The sequence below is a fragment of the Bombus bifarius genome, unplaced genomic scaffold (genome assembly GCF_011952205.1).
Source record: "Bombus bifarius isolate JDL3187 unplaced genomic scaffold, Bbif_JDL3187 scf7180000009200, whole genome shotgun sequence".
In the NCBI taxonomy this organism is placed as follows: domain Eukaryota; kingdom Metazoa; phylum Arthropoda; class Insecta; order Hymenoptera; family Apidae; genus Bombus; species Bombus bifarius.
This window is the reverse complement of record NW_022884965.1, coordinates 1,328,264-1,341,536: the sequence shown is the minus strand read 5'-3', so window position 1 is coordinate 1,341,536 and position 13,273 is coordinate 1,328,264. Positions and strand designations below refer to the sequence as shown.

At 44.9% G+C, this 13,273-nt stretch overlaps 1 protein-coding gene across 3 annotated transcripts in view; it reads right to left on the bottom strand.

Moving 5' to 3' along the window:
* Positions 1-13,273, bottom strand: part of LOC117214310 (putative uncharacterized protein DDB_G0271606) — a 108,218-nt gene that overhangs the window by 74,363 nt on the left and 20,582 nt on the right. The window lies entirely within an intron of this gene.

The window sequence follows — 13,273 nt, the reverse complement described above, 5'->3', positions numbered from 1 at the left end:
ACACGTACATACATATCGGAAGGCGACAAAAGAAGAAAAGGATTAAGGAGGAAGGAAGAAAACGGATTAAGAGTTCAATCGCGATTGAACAGTGGTCCGAGCGAATCGCGAGTCGAGAGTGGAGTCGCTAGTCGAGTTAATAAACGCGCTGTTAAATAAAACGCCGAGTATTTCTCTGGCACCCTACGCGTTCTACCAGAGCTCAGCGGCATGACAGGGGCCGTACGAGGCGGGGCGTTTATTTTTATATTCATGATAGAAAGGCCGAATAATTGGTGCACCGGTGGTCGATAACTGGCGCGGACTATTTCGCCGGCGGGAATTTTCCACATTTCCATAAAGGTGTCCCTGATATCGTCAACCAGGATACTGCTGGAAGCCATTCGAATCGAGTCCTCCGAACGATACACTTCCAATATAAATTCTAGTAATCCATTCCCCGGCGTAATTCGACCGCTGGCTCGTCGCTTTTAACGGCTCCCCTCAGCCTTTTTCGAACGCGAGAAAAAGAAGAAGAGGAAGCGAGTATCTAGTGGAGAGCGCGCGCCTCCTAGTAATCCGAGTCTGCGATTTTATTTCCTCCGTTCGTTTTAATCCACCGCTTCATCGGATCGCCACTGTCGCGTGTCCGAATTGCACGATCTACCGACGATTAATTATCGATGCATCGTGATACCTTCGTAAAGAAGTAACGTGACTGCGGCAAGATCACCGTTACCGTTCGATCGATACGCACATTCGCGAAAATCAAGCAAAAGATTGCTGTCAAGAAGTCTGTCATTTTCACCAGCTCTCTTTCCTCCTTTTGCAACGGAGTGCCAGGCAACGCTGTACACGTCGCGAGTATATACCACAGAGGCAGAGCACGCGTATCCGTGACCGCGTTCGTCGTCGTAACATTTAGGAGAGCCGTACGCTGCCTCGGGCATGGTCGAACCAGACTTCTGATTAAAGTGAGTGCATCATCTCCCGTCAACGAGGTAGGGTATCGCAAATAGAAGAACCGCGTGCATCGGAACAAGACCTAGCCTGTCTGACCTGCGGTGGTTCGCGCATCCACGGAAAAACCTGGGTAAAATATTACATCGTAGAGAAACCGCAATTTCGCGGTCAAAGGAGCCTACACCGGGATAATTTCTAATTGCACGCGACATATAGCGAACGTGGCGAAATATTCTCTCTTGTTTTCTAATATTTTTCCCTATATTTACATAATCTTTCGCGAGGACCGTACGTTAACATCGAACGATTCGCGAAAGAAACGCGAATTAAATCCGTCAGCAGATTTATGCCGCTCGTTATCTATGAGACGTTGAATCTGCTGGCAGAAATTCTCAACGAGATTTTCGTTAGAGGGATCGACGCAAAGTAGATTTTTCAGCTTCTTCGCGTTGGCCTCTACTCGTTTTCTTCGACGGTTCCCGTTTCCTCCGGAAAATCCGGGCTTTAATAAGCCGCCAGGGTGTATCGTTTCGTCTTCCGTTAAATAATTTCGCGGAACGTTAAAGAGCCCGTCGCCGTCGTCGTTTGCCTCGAAAATTAACGCTCGTTATGAATCTCTCGCTCTAAACGGAATATCCGGGCCCCGTGGAAATTTCGATCCCGAGTGATACGCGGTGTTAGGCAAGAAAAATAAATTACGACAACGATAATTCTCCATCGGTTTCCGACGATTTCTAACGGTGCAAGCAACGACGAATCGAGGCTAGACAGGAAAGAATTGTCGGGCAAAAACTCAAGGAAACCGCTCGTGTGTCGCTCGCTACTTTCACGGTTACACACGTTCCTAAATAATGGCATCCCGCTTGAAAAGCACTCTGCGCGTTTGAAACTGGCTGGTGCACCCGACAACCAGGTCAAATTGAACAATATAGATCCGGTGTTGCAGGGAAAAAGGGTCCACCGAGGCGACAATAGCTTCGATCACGCGAACGCCAGTCAGGTGCGTTCGTTTAATTTGCGACGCGACCAGATTCTCTCTCTCTCTCTCTCTTTTATTTAGTTTGGCAAACCTCTCTCCTTGAATTCACCAGCAGACACAGAATTGATCTCGTGGCCCTCGAATACAGGTGAATTCCTGTGCTCTCGTCTCGAGACTACGCTAGGCCACTCCGCTGAAATTGCGGAGAAACGGTACCGGAAAAAAAAGCTTATGAATCTCGAGCGACAAAAGGATGCTCCGACCAAGAGGTGAAAAGCGGACGGGAGGGCTGCAGGAAGGAGGGAAGTTTTCAAGTTTCACCCTTGCCATACCGAGCCATAAGTTTGATAAAATCCCCTTTTCTTTTGCCTGTACGCTGCGCATATTCCCGCCTTTTTTTTTACCCTACTCTAATTTAACTTGCAAATATGACCTCCCTCCACGGTTCAGTCTTCTCCGACAAGCTTAACCGGTGATATCGGTAAGCGTAATATTAAACACGTGTTCGCTCCGATAGAACAATCTGGAGCGGCACTTCCTTTTACGATTATGCTCCTGTTAAATAAGAGCAAACGTACGAACTTTGCCAGTTGTTTTCAACTATCGCGACAGGGACTAACACGTCGGATCGTGGATGACGCGACGAGCTCGACTAAATTTATGGATATCGACGATTCGATGGTTGTTGGTCGCACCGTGGTAGTAATTGCCGCTATGATTACGGTGGATGCATTTTCTGTCGAATTAACGTTCTGACGAATATGTCAATTTCCACGAACCTGATTGACGAATACATAAGCACTAGGATATTCGACGAAAAAGATTGTAACACGGCAACCACACGAACATCGATCATCGAACGTTCTACGCTATTCAACCGTCGAATTAGTGCCTTCGCGTTCTAATTTTATTCCAGAAACTCCATTTCCCTACGATCGCAATGTCAACGTATGCTCGATTCTCAGCGAGGCTACCGCCCAACAAGGGTCCGCGACACCGTGAAATTTTCTATTAAAAATTCATCGAGTAGTTCGAAAAATTCTTGCGCGTTCATCGACGTCAAAATTCCATCGTTCGCCAGGCGAAAAGACTTTGCAAGAAACGAGTCCTGGTGGACGTTCCCTCTTCGTTTTCCACGATACGTCGATTCGGTCTGCACCGAACGCAGGAAGCTGAATCGCGAGAACACACGATCGAGCGAACGGAGGAGCTGTATGTCCGCGTCCTGCCTTGGCACAGGCTGAATCAATTTACCCTCGGAACGGTCTCTGCGTACGAGCCGAAGAAAGGGGAATGAATATCGACGAGTGGTGGGTAGCGCGGAAATTGCGCCCGGGGGAAAAAAAAGGAGAACGGACGGGAATGGCGCGACAGTGACGAGGCACGTTCGTTCGCTAAAACTATCGTCGAATGATGCGGCCAGTCGGCCGTGACGAATTTCCCGCGGATTATTCGAACGTGCACCACGGCCCGGAATAACGCGCTTCCTTCCTTCTCGACTCTCCTTCTTCGTTCCAGCTCCTCCTGCATTCAATTCTGACAACCGATTTTTAATTCCCAGTCAGAGCGAAATACGCTTATTATTACACCTCTAGAGAAGAATCATACACGAGATCTCTTCTTTTTTAGAAAACGTTGACGTTTTTAAACGTCATTCCCTTCTCTTTTCTGAATAATACAGAAGATTTTGTGATAAAATCGCGTTAATCTTATCGTCGGTCCTGCAAATAGCTTCTACGATTTAATTCACTTTTTCAAATCCCATTGTTGTATCTACAGATGGAATTGTTCGCGTGCTATCCAATTACGATTAATTTTTAACATTTTACACGATATCGTCTTGTTTTACGAACGTGTTTCCAGTCCGCGAGAAGTCGACGAACATCAAATCAACGACGATGCGCTTTAAACGATTGGCCGATCGCACGAGTAAGTGCGCGATAAACAATAACAAAATTGAAATCTTCTCTGCGTCATCGGATACCCGGATCGTGCTATTCCAAAAGAAGCAAATCCTTTCGTGGCAGATTGCACGAGCCTGGAGAATAACGAGAATCCGTGGCAAAGTCAATTCCTTTACGGATTCGAGGGAACGAGCGGGTTTACTGAACTATCGCGACACCGGCAGACCTCTCTAACCCTGGCGAATATCCCGTTCGTCGTTTCTTCTGCTCGTTTTTTAACCGACACACTGGAAGGAAAGAAAGAATCGGGAACAACGGGCGCGGCTTACCGGCGAAATCCCGCGTTCCCGTGACCGCGCTGCTATATTTCACCGATGCGAGGATTAAGACAGACGTGCAACGCAGCCCGGACGTTTGCCTCGCAAACTGAAAGTTACGTTTTATCGATAACGCGTTGTCGCCAACGGACGGTCCTATACGCGAGCCGTTCCGCTTCGTTCGACGCGCGAACTCACGCTAATCCAAACGTACGATCGTCCTCCTTTAACGACGTCTTTTCGTGCGATCGTTTCGCTCACATTTCCGTGTCCTTCGCGACGAAGATGATTGCTCATTGTTCGTACATCGGTTCGTAAATAATTCGACGATGCGTCGAACCGCGTTTGGGGGATCGAAATTTATTTTAGATCTTCTTACGTAAAGAAATATATTGTTGAGAATCGTGGACCTTTGAAGCCGAAATAATGTTATAGGAACACTAAATTTATACTGATGATTAATATTAAAATAGTAATATATTTATTTCGTGGACGATTCCTTATATATTCATCGATACACACTTGCACGCGTCTCAGCAAGTTTCTTCTATCCTCGACTGTTAACCGACTGAACAGTTTACATTCATCTGTTTTCGAGACGCACATACCTCCACACACTGATATTCACATACGACTATCTCTACTACGCATTTAACCCAGTCCAGCACAGAAAATTATACATATCTCAACATATATAAATGTAATATAATATAAATATCCCTTTCTCTTCGGGAAATAACAGAGGAGGATAATTTTATAAATCGCTACTAGCAACGAATCCTTGTTATCTGGAAGCAGGAACGCGACTGAGAATATTTTCGCGAGTTCCGACCGAAGACAGTGTCGCAACGATTCGATGGAAGGCGCAAAGATCCTTCGAACAAAACTCTGAAATTCAATTTCTCCTCGTGTTACTACGCCGCGTTTCTTTGTAGGAATCATCGATGCATTTACAGTGTTTCCAGATACTAAATACCGTATTCGATTAGTACGTAACGATACGATTATGTAACTTCATTCTAGCGTCATTACGTAATATTCAATTATTAGTAAAACGGGTGAGCGAAGAAAAATCATATTTGCGTGATACTTGGTTAGCCCGCTACGTAACAACGTGTATTCTCGGACTGCTGAGCATCAAAGAATGGGATCTCGTTTCTTCTGCCAACCCAGCAACTTTACGAAGTAGCAGTAGCCTACACGGTGTATCATAAAGCTTCGAAACTATCAATTTCCCTACGATTGTCTCTCCTTAAAAAGTATCCTAGAACCAACGAAACCACGGAAGAGCGAAAGAAGTCGTGTAAGATAGAGTTCGACCGGAAACAAAGTACTAATTGTCCCTGGGATCTCGATAAGGCCGAATATCTAGTCAGATAAATAGATAAAAATAGTGGAAAATAAGTGGATATGGAGTCGCGGACGATAGAGAAAGCGCGAAACGTGTAATCGACACGCGGATTGAAACCGGGTCGGACAGAACGGCGAAGGAAGCGATTGGCCGCCGTTTGTAAAACGAAAAGTGGATCGTGGCGCGCGAGACCGTGGCCCAAAACTCCATTAAATGTTTGTCGGTCGTTCGGTTTGCAATTATCGACTGATCGGTGGCACATGGAACGCGGATGGGAACCAGATATTGCAGTCGCCAACTTTTTCTTTCATCTCCTTTGCAAAAACTATGGCGTAGACAGAAGCGGAGGGCTGTTTCTCTCGACTCGTACCACGACGAATTCCTTCGTTGTTCGCCCGCGCGGTTTTCTACTCTACTCGGGTACAATACGAAGTCACAGCGGTGCTCTTTTTCTTCGCGATCTTGTTTGAGTTTGGGTTTAATGGAAAGCACGAACGAGCAAGCTGGTTTTACCCTAACTCTGCACGATAGAAGCCTCGAATCGTTCGACGACAAATTCGAGATCGATCGGATCTAAGTAGACGATATTTTTTCGTTCTTCGGTTATTACGTTGAAAATCGATGGTGTTTCATAATACGCGACAAGTTTGATTATTCCGTGCAAGGCTGAGGATTGAATTTTAAGACGTGGAAATTGAGATGACTGAAATCATCTTACTCTGCCGTAAATCGTAGAAGCGTGTGCTGCATTCATTTTAAGCGAAATTACGACGCGTGTAATTTTCCCGGCGGATCTTTTGTACGCGTGTATCCATAAACTCGCGTGAAAAATCGATCGATCTCTATCGGTGTCCGGGACAGAGCCGAATTATCCTGACGGACAGGACGTGGACCCTTTCATTCGCGCGTCAGCCTGGCCGAATAAACGACCGATACGTCATAATCTGTCGAAGAATTTCGGAATAAACGAACGGGACGATACGGCCGAACGATAGCCGATAATGTGAAGCGAGCCGATAAAAACGGGCCGCTGGCCAGCTACCAGTTTTTATACTCGACACGAAATTCCTTCGTCCAGTTCTCCGACTAGGAAAAAAAAAAAAAGAGAAGAAATACCGAATGAAAGCGAACAAAAAATGCACGTTATTTCGCTAGGTGTTTCCGCGTTCTGCAACAGCAGTTCTACTCGGTGTAATTCAAGGTAGTGGAAGGGAAGAACTAATTACGCGATATTGTTAGGACGTAAAAGATAATTAGCGCCACCGTAGCGTAGGTGGAATGAAAGAGGAAGAGAAGAACGTATCCTTATCCAAAACACGTCCACGGAGATCGACCGGATCCCCCCTGGATCCTCGATCCTTTCGATCCGTTCTCTTTCTCTAGCCAAGGTTCGTGTCGTTGAACTCGACCACGACCCCGCGCAATGATTTTATTCGCCGTCGCGCTGTACCGTACATTCCTTTGCCGAGGAAAGTCATTGCCTGAGAACATACACACACGCGGATCCGATAGCCAAAATAGAAAATTATCCAGCTAACTCGATTTTCAAACTAAACCGAACTTAATGTAATTCATGAAGTACGTGTTATCGATCTGATGATATTTCCGCATTACCCAGGAAGCGCTTTTTCCTAAGCAACCTCGAAACTTTATATTATTTTTTATACTCGGAATCTTTTTGCACAAATACGCAATATATTTGTATAATTTCAAAAATAAACAGATCGTACAAAGAAATATCTATATAGAAATGATTGCTTATGCTAGAGACGTGGACGTTCCATCGAAAATACCTGATACGTAAAACACAAAAGTATGGCAGGAAAGTAAATAGAAGCTGGAGACGGGGCAACCCCCAAAGAACTGAGAATCAACTACTACAGTTTTTTCCACAAACACAGGACCGTGCATCGTTAATCCCTGCTAAGAGATTAAACGAGCAACATGCGCGGCCGCGAGAGTATCGGTTGGCCGTGTGACTCCCATAATGGGAGGTAATTTAGTCTCAATGGGATCACCGTATCGATCTCATCGCGGAGCAACAAGGCGAAGATTCAAGCTTTCATAGAAGCTGTCACCGTAAGACTGTATGATTAATCGAGGCCGGCTCTCTTCGGTCGGATGATGCTACGTGTACGCGTTAAGTCCCCGCGAAGATTACGGTTTGCCTCTTCCAGTTGCCTCGTCGACGGGAATCCAATTTATCGCTTTATGCAGGGTGTCTCGCGATGAATAGCACGAAAAAAGGCGCATCCCTCGAGGGAAAGGGAATAAAGAAAAAAGGAAAAAAAAAAAGAGAAAAAGATCAGCTTGTATAGAAATATTCTTCAAAGAAATATTTTTGCCATCGAATCTGAACGAAGCTCCCAGGAGAAAAACATTTTTGTTGGTTTACCGATTTTAAGGGCGTTTTATGATTAAACAGCAGCGTCTTGACGTGACACGATTGAAAATGCAAACTGCCTGTTCAAGCTCGAAGATACCAACCTTCCGAACATAGCTGAGAAGTTGACAAAGTTCTATGGAAATGAAAAATACAATTATCGTCGTTAACTACGCGTGCAGGAAATTAGAATTTGTTAAGCGACGTACTTTTAACTTTGTTCATCATCCAACTCATCGAACTATTATATCGCACATTAGTTACAACACATTCAGAGTATGCATCCGTAATGTGGTCGCCAACCAATGGAATATAAGCAGCTCATTGAGAAGCTGCGGCATAGTTGTCTTAGGTTCGCGAAATACATGTTGGATCAGGGTATGTCTGTTACTGATCATGATTGCAGTCTAATTATGTTCTTGCCGAACCTGCGATCCCTCGAGTCATGGAGAATCGTGACGGGTTTGTTATTTCTTTTTAGGATTATTAATAGCATTATACGATAGATCACCGTCGACTCTTTTAGTTGTTAAATCTCTATGCCCCCACGAGATCGTTTAGGTTCGCACGGATATTTCTCCCACGTCGTTGTTTATCCTCGGTGTTTAATTCGGAGCATGCAATCGCATTTGCAATACTGCCATCTCGTATCGCACTTGTTTACATTCTTTTCGTACTACACTTTGTAACTCCAGAAATTCCGTTTCAAAAGCGTTACAAAGCATGCGACTCGTGCCATATGCCTGTGTATTGGGTTGGCAACTAAGTGATTGCGGATTTTGACATTAGGTGGTAATGACAAACTCCGTAATCACTTAGTTGCCAACCCAAAACACAGGCATATGGCACGAGTCATTACCACCTAATGTCAAAATCCGCAATCACTTAGTTGCCAACCCAATACCCGCGTTCTATAATTGCGTAACAATCGCGTATTCTGCATGTTGAAGTGGTCACCACTTCTAAGAAAACTCTACATCTGGCTTTTTTAGTTTTCTCAAGCACTGAAGCTATCGACAGCGCGTAGACAAAAGACTGCGACGAGATCAGACCATAAACATTGGGTAACACAGCTAGCGTGCGAATCTGGACCAGCTCAAATTGTATTCTTACTTATAATTACACTTCTATTTAAATATATTTTCTGCCTAACAATTTATCCACGAGTTTTCTCTGTTTACACATCGAATAACCTCAACACTGCATTTACACCTATGTGCGTTACTGCTGACTTATCCCACTTTGTCAGCATAATCCGCATTAATAAAGATGATACATACAGGATGACCGATTTTGATCTATAAATCCAAGTTACTCGTACGTTATATGTTGTATAAAAAATAAATCAGATGGAATGTGGATAGTTTCGTAGAGATCGTAAGAAGGTGACACATTATTTTTTAAATGGAATTTTATATTTCGTAATGCTCTAGTCGACGCAGTTCGATGCTCTCTGCAAAAAGGCTGTTAATCTATTTCTACCGAAAGAATCATTACTTTAGCAGCTATCTCAGATCTTTCATACGTTAAATTCGATAAAGTAGAGTTGAAAGATTGTTCGGTAGAAATAGGTTAATACTTTCTTGCGGAGAATAATAAGCTACATCGATTCGTGAGTTAAAAAATATACAATTCCGTGTAAAGAAATGTCACCTTCGTACGATCTGCTCGAGTCTGTCTAAAGAAAACTATCTACACCAGATCGTGCTCCTCTCCAAATCATTCGCTTCTTATCTGAGCTATTTTTTCTTTTATAGCACACGTAGCGCACGAGTAATTTGCGTTTGCAGACTAAAACCGTTCATCCTATATTTATTATAATAACGGTTTATCGTGTTACTGCCTCTGGACTTCATATAGCGAAAACCATCGAACGCGATAGCGTAAATCATTCTCGGCATAAATAGGGGCTCGAGTCTTCTGCATAAACGAATTTCCAGCGCATTAGCGAGCAAACAGACGAACAAATCGCGTCACAGGGGGTGGATTCGTTAATTGACCATCGAATTAGCACAGCACGACGGCGGTTGACAAAATAAATAATTCATTTTGCAGGCCGGCCTCTCTGTCGCGGCTTCGATATTCCAACAATTCGCGAACGAGCACAAAATTCCGATTTGTCGTTCTGATTGTTGTTATTGTTTGGCCGGAACTGCGTCGCCGCGCAACGTTTAATGACACGCTGATTATCGGCTGGCACCGCTGCAATTAACGTGACACTTGCTTCGGTGAAATCGATTCGCTTTAACGCGTCGGTCACGACTCGATGCTGCGGTCCGGTCCTCGAATCGAAAAGTCTCGATGGACTGTCACGGCGGATCAAATATCCTGCGAGTACGAACACATCGGCGAACAGGAATGTTCGATCGCGATCCACGCTATCGAATTTCACGATCCGCATCGTTCATACCTGTTCGATCATCGCGATTAATGTTCGACATTCTGTTGCGTGGGGCTAAAATCTAAGTCACCACTTTCTTACCAACAATTCAATAATACGATAGATTGCCCGAAAACTTTCTTTCGTTTTATGATAGATGCACAACATTTTTTATTTCGTATTATTTTATTGATTTATGCATGATGCATTTTCTTCCAATAAAACAAAACAGAAAACGACTTGCGTCTATTATTTCCTTATAAAACGAAAGAAACTTTTGGCACAACCATATCTATAATAATAGTCTATATATGCAAAAAATCCCAAGGAAACGACATGGTAAGAATTAATTACTCCAGGTAATAAAGTTCCTACGTATTAGTATCAAAGTCTAGCTCTAATTACTATTTCAATTTAAAGCTACGAGATTATTTATATCGCTGCGAAATCCACTAGAACAGCGACGCGGGGATCGTCGATAAGACCATTAACAAGTCTCTGAATTAAGCAGAATTACGTATTACTAGAAATTTCGTATACATATTTCCAGGTATTCCTTCAGACATAGTAAGATGTTTAAAGTAACGAATACGCATCTACCGCTGTCACAAATATCCAAAAAGATCATCGTAATCCACGGAATTAAACCTGTCTCCTTGTCGCGATCCGTTGCTTTCTCAAATTCCAAAGATACAGAAGGAAGATGAATGAGATTCGTGGAAATTTACGACCGATGGTGGTCGTATCGTAGCCGATCGGTTAAAAGGGGTTGGAATTGATTGAAATTACGGAGGACAGGATTACTTAGGCAATATGGTAATTTCGAAAAATAGTCGATATTTCCGGTGCCTGTGATATTATATGGAACGTGGAGCATGAAGTCGCGTGCGTAAGCGTTAACTTCGTAACGTCAATTGCGAGTTTCAATGGAAGGTCTGGTCGTTACACAGCAGCCCGCAGACGATGGACGAACCCATCGATGGAAATTGCTGCCGCACTTTCGGCAACGACATCGACATTGTGGTCGATTTTGCGATTACGCGCGTTTCCTGTGGCAAATTACTTTGGTTTTGCTCCTAAGAGAGCGCTCGTTCGGTACGCCGGCATGTTAAAAGCGTGTAAACGCGATTCGCTTTGTTCTCGGTCGTTCGTATCAGAAGCGAGGCGCGAGATGTTGCTTCGAAAGGAAGTCCGACACCGGGGCGAAACGATCGCGGAGAGAAAACGACCAGGAAGAAATTGGAACGATTCGGTTTCTATTGACCCCGGAATATTGTCGATCGAAGGAACGTAAAGTGAGAGAAGACCCTGCTGACGCATGGAACGTGTCGCAGTTGGGATAAGAATCTCGGGTAGAGCTCGTGCCGCCTATTCGTTCCACCTGGCGCACGGCGAATGGCTGAGATATTTCAGGCATGTACGACTCCATAAAGCCGAGGGAACGAATTAGAGCTACCAAAAATCGAGATTTCAATTAGCTCGGTCGGTCGTGGGTTAGCACGGTTCTCCAACTCTGTGTCAGGTCGGACAGCATAATTTGGTAATTAAAATTTATCACTTCTCGCGTAACCGGGTCGCGCTGATGTATCGATTTCCTCCTAACCGGCCCATTAAGTTTTTCTACAAACCTACTTCCCGAGTCTCCTATCGCGTTACATTCTTTAGTTTTCAAATAGAACCACAATTTTCTCGCCACGAAAATCGAGAACGATACACGGACGGCGGTTCGTTCGCGACGCGTAAGACGCTGGCAATTTTCATGGAGTCACAAAGAGGTAAAACACGAAATTCCACGTCGTGGAAAACGCGTCCGGAATTCAGCGGAAGTTCGTTAACCTTCCCGTTTCAAAGAATACTCTGCTAGGTAGCTGTAGCTAACAGTCGCTTGCGAGTCCACGCGACTCGCTGTAACGCTGGCATCGTTTCGTCTCTCGTTTCTCCACCGGTACACCGAAAACCTAGCCACAATGCGAAATAGGTCATTCCGCCTCCTAAGACCTTCTCGAGAGGCTGGTCTTGTGACTCTCTAGTAGCGGAGGCCGGAGAAGAGTTTCTAGGTCCGTTGGAGCCTCTCGAGACGCGATTTCCTCTTTCCCCTCTTTCGGCTCCGTTCATCTTTCTCAGGCTGTTTCTTCTGTGCTACCGGTTCGACTGTCTCCACTTCTGCTCTTTATCCGTCTGGCCAGGAGCGGAGAACAAGTAGCCCGGTGGTTGTTGCGCGACCTCCCCATTCTGCGACGAACACGTGACGAGAAGAGATTGGAAAGGACAAGCGGCAGACCCGCGGACGAGACGAGACAAAGCGAGACCGAGAGCAAGGAGGACGAAAGGAACGGGAGAATAGGCGGAAGGAGGGTGAAAGAGGGCGCGAGAGGATTCCATCTCGATTCCGGGCACTCGCGTTCCACCGGCATTTCATCCGAGGTCGGGGACGCGAATCGGAAGAGGAGAATGTTGTCACCGAGTTCATTAACACGTTCCGTGCTTTGTGTACCATCATCGGTGCGCTTTGTCGCGCGAAAATAAGAACGAATAAGCAGGAGGAATACCAACGAACGAACCAAGAATATAAAGAAAAGAAGGTGCAATTGCATTGTAACGTCTTTATCCCATTCGTTGGAAATTTTGTTAGTTGCAGATATAATACTAAAATGACGTTTACACCAAGTTGAGAATGAAAGAAAACAGTGCCAGATAACTGGCAGCTGGCGTCGCTGAATAAAATTGCTGCGCACACTCCGCAAACTACGAGATATCGTCGGCAGTCTTGGTACATACGCTTACTGCGAGGTATCTCGTAGTTGGCAGTGAATGTTAAATGGAAAGGCTTTTCTACGAATCTAGGGACCGAGGAAACGTATTAATTCGAGCGTAAATCATTGTTCTTACGGACATATAGCGGAACAAAATGCCCTGTTGGATCGCGGTTCTCACTCGCTGCTTAGAAATTCCTGGCGCAACCGCCACTCGCGAACTTCGATCGACGCAACTCCGAACCAATTCACCTAAAATTCCTG